The sequence below is a fragment of the Bison bison genome, unplaced genomic scaffold (genome assembly GCF_000754665.1).
Source record: "Bison bison bison isolate TAMUID 2011002044 unplaced genomic scaffold, Bison_UMD1.0 scf7180017864110, whole genome shotgun sequence".
Taxonomy (NCBI): domain Eukaryota; kingdom Metazoa; phylum Chordata; class Mammalia; order Artiodactyla; family Bovidae; genus Bison; species Bison bison.
In genome coordinates, this window is record NW_011494682.1 from 2745051 (window position 1) to 2753091 (window position 8041).

Here is an 8041-nt window from a genome sequence, read left to right on the forward strand (position 1 = left end):
ATCCACTACTCAGTATTGTTTCATAGTAGCCATTTGTTTAATTTAGGATTTGAGCTTCCAGAAAATATTCTAAGAATTATTTTTCTGAAAAATGTTATTATTTATTCTAAACACCTCAAAAAAATTCACCGCTTCATCAAGACTATGTAGAATTAAACTATACATGAAACAGTATATGATTTATAAAACTGCATAGAATATAATGTAAAAAAGCCAGATATTAGACATGCTTAAGGTAGAAACATTTCCTAGGATTCATGAATTAGAACAATAACCACAGCAAGAACAACCAAAAAACCAACAACAACCCATAAATACTCTGAAATACGGAACTACTCACCGGGAAACCAATGGTTATTGCCAAGATGGCTGTGAGCAGAAGGAGAACTTTCATTTTATTCATATGTAATCTAGAAGTAATAGAAAGACCAAATGTCAACACAAATTCAGTAGATCTAGTTGTAGCACATATTATGTTACTAATAGCTCTTACAGCATCAACCTATTTGGAGACCATTATTTTTTTTTAGGTAGAATCTAAGGTGTTTTGCAATTTTGATGTCACATCAAGTTTTTAAAAAACAAATATTCACATATTATTTAAGAGTAATACTTCTCTGTACATGCTAATAAGAGTAGCTGCTGGAAGGAAATACAGCCTTGGGCTATACAGAGACTTAGTGTGGGGATAAGCAATTTAGGGCTTCCCTGGTGGCTCAGATGGTAAAGAATTTTCTTGCAATGCGAGAGACTTGGGTTCAGCTCTTGGGTCTGGAAGATCCCCTGGAGAAAGGAATAGCTACCCACTCCAGTATTCTTGCCTGGAGAGTTATATGGACAGAAAAGCCTGGCAGGTTATAGTCCATGGTGTTGCAAAAGAGTTGGACATGACTAAACAATATCAAATATAGAAGAAAACAGAGAAATCAAGGAAAGATTTTTGGAGACAGTAGAATTCAAGTGAACCTATCTCAAAGGGGTATTACAAATATGAATTCAAGGATGATTTAAAACCACCTGAAGCAAACAGGTGAAGCACATCATAGACTCTTTCAGATCTTGTCTTATAGACAGGACTCAGCGTAATTACCAACTATCACCTCTTATTTTTCTACTTCTCAAACTGTAGTACCCATAGCAGTATATAGCTGTATGCTGGGGAACACATCCAATGTCTCTGAATAAATTAGATGCATCTTCCTGGAGCATCAATTTCATTTAAGGATTTATAGGAAAATCCAAGTAATTTTTACATTAAAGTCAACATGATATTTTAAAGTCAACATGATATTTTATAGAATGGAATGTAAATACAGAAAATGTTAAAGAAAAACAGGAGGCCACAAATAGTCACATGTTCATACTCTAGAGAGTATGTGGTAGTGCATGTTCCTTTCATTTACTGACTTAAGCTCATAAATCGATGAGCCTTAGGCTCTTGTAGCAGTAACAGTGTGCCACCAGCACTCCAGCCCCCATAAAGATTTCTTTATGGCCATTCTAAAATATGTACTTATGATAGCTGGGTGATGATTTTAAGAAAGAGTCTTATAAATAGGTATACCCTAGATGATTGTCTAATCACTTAAAGATTACAGATTCAAGCAACCATTACATGACAGTCTCAATAATTTTAATTTTGACAGTTTACTGGATATGTCTATCTCTCTAGATAACATATATAAAGGTATATAATATATCTTGATATATTAAAATCCATGATACTTAAGATCTCTCTTACCTCAAACTTCCCAGTCCGGTCCTTCTCTGGGATGGTGTTATAAGAAATGGAGGTGACTGGCTCTGGAATATCACAGTTATTTTATACACTCTGAAGTGAATGGGATGAAACCTGTGGTTTGAGAGCCTCTCCCTGGGATCAGTTATTAGTTGAATCATCAACTATCACGATGTGTTGAAATTGTGGAATAACTCACATTTACAGTTTCGTTGAAACTTTGGCTGAGTGACTACCAAAGGCAACTATTTGTGTTTTCTTTTCAACTTGTGTAAGTTGTGTATTCAAAGCTTATCACTTCACATAAAGTTGCCCTCTGCTCTTTAAATTTTTTTCCTCTAATTTCTACAATTAAAAAAATTATTTTCTCAGAATCCTATTGGTATTGATTATAATCAATTGGGAAGTTTTTTTGGTTGTATAGTCATTTTAAGAAAGTAAATAATCTTAAAAACGTTAAGCATGGGGTTGATATCTTTTGCATGATTCTACCTTTAGTTCTTTGATTTCAGTGAACAGCCCTAGAGTTTGAAAGATCAGTGGACCACATTTGGAAACATCAAGTATCTTAGTTACCTTATGGAACATGACAATTTGCTTTTCAATTAAAGATGCACTTAACACAAGAGAAGATGTCTAACCACCAAATGTGGTTAGATGAGCCCTCAAAAAAATTCAAGAATCACTTTAAATTTCTATGCATAAAATTTGGGCTTTTTATCATATTTAAAGAGCCCTCAAAAATATTGCATACATGCATTCAAATTTTATTTCAGCAGAGTTTTATATGAACAAAATTGTAGCAATGCATCAATGTCCCTCTTTTCTTTTTTTTTCCTAGAAATTAGTTCTCAAAAAAACTCAGAAAAATAGTTAACAGCTAACATTTCCTGAGGACTTTTGCTTAGGTACAATCCCAAGCACTTTGTATGTATTACATCATTTAATCCTCAAAACAACCAACTCCAAAAGCAAAGTATTAGTATTATCAGCATAGTCCCCATTTTATAGAAAAAGAGGTTGAGAGGTAAGGTATCATAATTAGTACTCTGGCAGAGATGGTATTTAATACCCACAATTTGATTCCAAACCCCAGACTCTTGCCTAATGTCACTGTTGCAGGTTGGCAAAATCAGTGCAAAAGCAGGGAAACATTAAACTTTGGTTGCTTATAATTGAATATTCAATCTTATCACTCTGATTGAGAAAACTGCTTCATTTAGAAACCTAATTTATTATAACTAGTATGTTTTTGAATATCAGTTTTCATTTTAACCAAGATGGGATTAGAGTTGATTTCCTCAGGACTAAGATAGCAGGTTGTGTGTGTGCACACATGCAAATGTACGTGTGTATTTGTACGCACACGTGTATAACATATTCACTTCCTTATCGTTCGTGTTTTAATTTCTTATACTTACCTAAAATTGTTCTGACAAAAGGTACCAGTTGCCTCTTAATTGTGATGACAATGACTGCTTTTCTGTCCTTATGTTATAGACATTTGGGGGTATTTAATTATGATGACTATTCCACTCAGAAAACTGTTTTTTTTTTTTTCCCTGGGTTTCCTAAAACCACTTTCTCTTGTTCTTTTTCAATTTTTTTGATAGCAACCTTCAGTCTTTGTGGATTCTTTTTCTTCAGTGCATTGTGCCTGACCTTTTATGTATTTAATCTACATGTGCTCTGCATAATATAGTTGACTTCTGACTCCCTAACCTATGTCTTTATCTTGAAGTCTAACTGCATATTCCATTCAGATGTTTGATGAGTATAATTCAAACTGAACTTATTGCTTTTACTTCCCAACCTCTCCTCACGTTCACCTGCTTCCTCAGCTGATGTTTGTCAATCTTCCATCCATGCCAGAACTCCAAGACTCACTCTGTCTTTGCCTTGTCCCTCTTCTCTGGCGTCTAACAGTGATTAAGCGTTTCCTTGCTGTGTATTCACAGACTCAGTCTTTTCCATTCTCATGGCCATTTCCTTGTTTCAGTCCTTCATTTTCTTTTGGATTGTTACTATAGCCTCTTAATTTGATTCTCTGTCTCCATTATTCTCCTCTCTCCAACCCATCTTCATCATATTTTTCCAAAGTGTCTTTTAAACCTTTTAAAATGCAATTATAGGATAAAATTCATACTGTGTCATAGCTGACTATACACATACATACTGAAACAGGGTTTTAAAAACTAATAATTTCACTAATAAATATTCTTAAATATATAATATTTTTCCAGGTTTGTTGAGACATAGTTGACATATTACATTGGGTAAATTTAAGGTATACAATGTAATAGTATATATGAAATGATTACCATAATATGTTTAGTTAACACATCCATTACCTTACATGGTTAGCTTTGTGTGTTTAAGTGTGTGAATGTGTTGTGGGAACACTTAAGATATAACTCTCGCATCAACTTTCAAATATACTATACAGTATTGTTAAGTATAGTCACCATGGTGTAGGTCAGATCCCTAGAACTTATTCATCTTATGACTGGAAGTTCCTATACTTTGACTACCATCACCCATTTCCTCTAGGCTCCAACTCCTTATAACCCTGTTTTCATTTGTTTTTAAATTTCACATATAAGCAAGATAATGAAATATTTGCCTTTCTAATTAGTAAATTTTGGTGTCCTAACTTTTGATTTCCATTTGTGTAGGGCCACAAGTTGCCCTAATCAAACCAGCAAGTTGTAGAAAGCTGTGATTATTCTACTATTGAAATTCTAGCTACTACAAGGTAGCAGAAAAAATAAAGTTATCAGCCATCACTACTAGCAAGCTACATGAAGTAGGAAGAGCTCTAGATTTGAGACTGGTGTTTATATTTTTAGATTTTCTTTGTTGGCTATGAGTGGGAAAGTCATACTCTGAGTCTCAGTTTTCTTATTTTTAAAGTAAAGATAATTATCTCTGGAATTGGGAATTAAGTGAAATGAAATGTATAAAAACATTCAGCATCAGTCTGATTTCATAAATGATGTTTTATCAGTGTCAGAGCTGAAGTTTTGAGTAAATCTGATCTTTTCCTGCCATACATCCTCAGGGTTTCTCAGGGGATTGAGTTTCTTGGCTAATATAAAGGTATATACAAGCACTTTGGGCTTCCCTGGTGGCTCAGCAGTAAAGAATCTTCCTGCCAGTGCAGGATACGTGGGTTCAATCCCTGGGTTGGGAAGATCCCCTAGAGGGGGAAATAACAACCCACCCCAGTATTCATGCCTGGGAAATCCCATAGACAGAGAAGCCTGGTGGGTTACAGTCCACGGGGTTGCAAAGAGTCAGACACAACTTAGTGACTAAATAACGTATGGAAGCACCTTACATAGTAATTAAAATCAGATAAATGCTTAATGGGCTTCCCTGGTGGCTCAGACCATAAAGAATCCACCTGCCAATGCAAGAGATGCAAGCAGGTTTGAACCCTGGGTCTGGAAGATCCTTTGGAGGAAGAAATGACAATCCACTCCAGTATTCTTGCTTGGAGAATTTCATGGAGAGAGGAGCCTGGCAGTTAGTTCCCTGATGACTCAGTGGATAAAGAATCAGCCTGCAATGTAGGAGACACAGATTCAATCCCTGGGTTGGGACGACTCCCCTGGAGTAGGAAATGGCAACTGATCTGCTGGAAAAGGGATAGGCTACCGACTCCACTATTCTTGAGCTTCCTTTGTGGCTCAGTTGGTAAAGAATCTGCCTGCTGCGGGAGCCCTGGGTTCGATCCCTGAATTGGGAAGACCCCCTGGAAAAGGGAAAGGCTACCCACTCTGGTATTCTGGCCTAGAGAATCCCGTAGACTCTATAGTCCACGGGGTGGCAAAAAGTAGGACACGACTGAACGACTTTGATTTCTGGTGTTCTTGCCTGAAAAATCCAGAGGACAGAGGAGTTTGGCAGGCTACAGTCCAAAGGGCTGCAAAGAGTCAGAGAGAACTGAGAAATTAAGCATTGCAAGGGCTTAATATGTTAGTTAAATCTGAAAATAAATAGGAAATTTTGAAATTGAGCAGTATCAGGAAGCAAGTATTCTTTTTCATTGGTGATCTAATTTTACTCACCATACAATATCCCTCCAAGGACAAATAAGCTATAATTCTGCCTGAATTCAGGGAATAAAGACTGCTATTCTTTTCTTGTGATAATCTTAATTCAAATGTCTAGAATTTAATACACAGAAAACACTCTTGCTTTACAGAACAAAAATACAAGAATACTCTCTGCAAAGTCTGCAGCACATGGCTGTCTTTCAAAGGGCAAGGGTAATGCAGTTCAGTTCAGTCGCTCAGTCATGTCCGACTCTTTGTGATCCCATGGGCTGCAGCACACCAGATTACCCTGTCCATCACCAACTACTGGAGCTTGCTCAAACTCATGTCCATCGAGTCTGTGATCCCATCCAATCATCTCATCCTCTGTCATCCCCTTATCCTCCTGCCTTCAACCTTTCCTAGCATCAGGGTCTTTGCTAACGAGTCAGTTCTTTGCATCAGGTGGCCAAAGTATTAGAGCTTCAGCTTTAGTGTCAGTCCTTCCAATGAACATTCAGGACTGATTTCCTTTAGGATTGACTGGTTTGATCTTGCAGTTCAAGGGACCTCCAGGGTCTTCTCCAACACCACAGTTGAAAAGCATCAATTCTTCAGCGCTCAGCTTTCCTTATGGTCCAACTCTCACATCCATACATGACTACTGGAAAACCATAGCTTTGACTAGATGGACCTTTGTCGGGTAACACAAAGGAGGCTGACCAGAAAGTTTGCCCATGGAGTGGGCTTCAGAAGCTGAACAGTCTTATCATATGAAAGTTTAGTTTTATCATGGGAACTCAGAGGGCAGAAACAAAACATTAATATATCAAGATATTAAAAATAATCTATAAGAAAAATTTTTAAAGTTAAAAGACACCTATCTCTACAGATATTCAAGGAAACATTGAGTGACCACAGGCTGAGGTATAGCAGAAGGGACTTTTGTGCAGCCAATGGAACTTCCTAGATGACCTCTCTGTACCCTTTCAGTTATAATACTTTCAGACCGGGTGTTAAATAGAGATGAAAATTCCTACCAGAACAGGTTTAGTTAGTAATTAATAAAAAAGTAAATCCCATAGGTTTATTCTCTTCAAAGGATTAGAACTAGTGGTAAGGAAATGCACATTGTAAGCCACACTATGGGAAGTCTTAGAGGATTAACTCACTACTACTTCAATAAGAGAGCAGAAATATTTTGTTCTACATCTTATATTCCACATCTTATATACGAAGTTGATATATGTTAGAAATATTTTGTAGAAATTTAGTACATATGCCTTTTTTAAAAATTAATTTTTATTGGAGTGTAGTTGCTTTACAATGTTGTGTTAAGTTTCGACTATACAGCAAAATGAATCAGCTTTACATATACATATGTCCCCTCCCTTTTGGACTTCCTTCCCATTTTGGTCACCATCGTGCATTAAGTAGAGTTCCCTGTGTTATATAGTATGTTCTCACTAGTTATCTGTTTTATACATAGTATCAGTAGTATATACACATAACGCTTTCTTTAGGCATTATCACCTTTTTTTGTGTGCTTTGAAAACCATGAGAAATGACCTAATGAAGTTAATAAACTTGCATACATGTCAATGCTAAGAAGGAATGTTATTTTAAAAAGTCTTGGATGTCTTCCATCTAAGAGAATGGATACAGACAAATCTGAATTCTCTTCAAACCTCTATGAATGCTACACACCCAGCTAGAAGTGACTGTAGTGACTGTGGATATCTGCAAAAGAATTAGCACCCTATGTGTCAATGTTGTAGAATCTGAGTGGTTGTCAATCCCCCAGTCATCATGGCACACCTGACTCCCAGCTGTTAAAAAACACAGTGGTCCTAGAGTTCTTATGCCCAGAATCAGTACCGGCAAGTGCCACAGTCATGGCCAGATGTCCACATGTCTACCAGGCTGTTCCTTGAAATGGGCCTGGCTTACAGCAGCATCCAGTGGATGTTTAGTAAATACTTATTGAGTGAACAAGTTAGCTTTTTCAGAAATTGCTTTAGCTATTTCCTTGTGCTCTTTATCATTTATGCCACTGCTTGAAGCCCAGAGGCCAATTGCTGTAAATCTGTATTTATTAACTTTGCACTATATTCATGAGACATAATTTTATCAAGATAATTTTAATTTTATACCAAGTTCTATTAATAATTTATTTTATATGGATCCATGATTGCATCAAATCATGAAAATTACCATATTTGATATATGTTGCAAACAGCGTGCTGTACATGACATATACAAA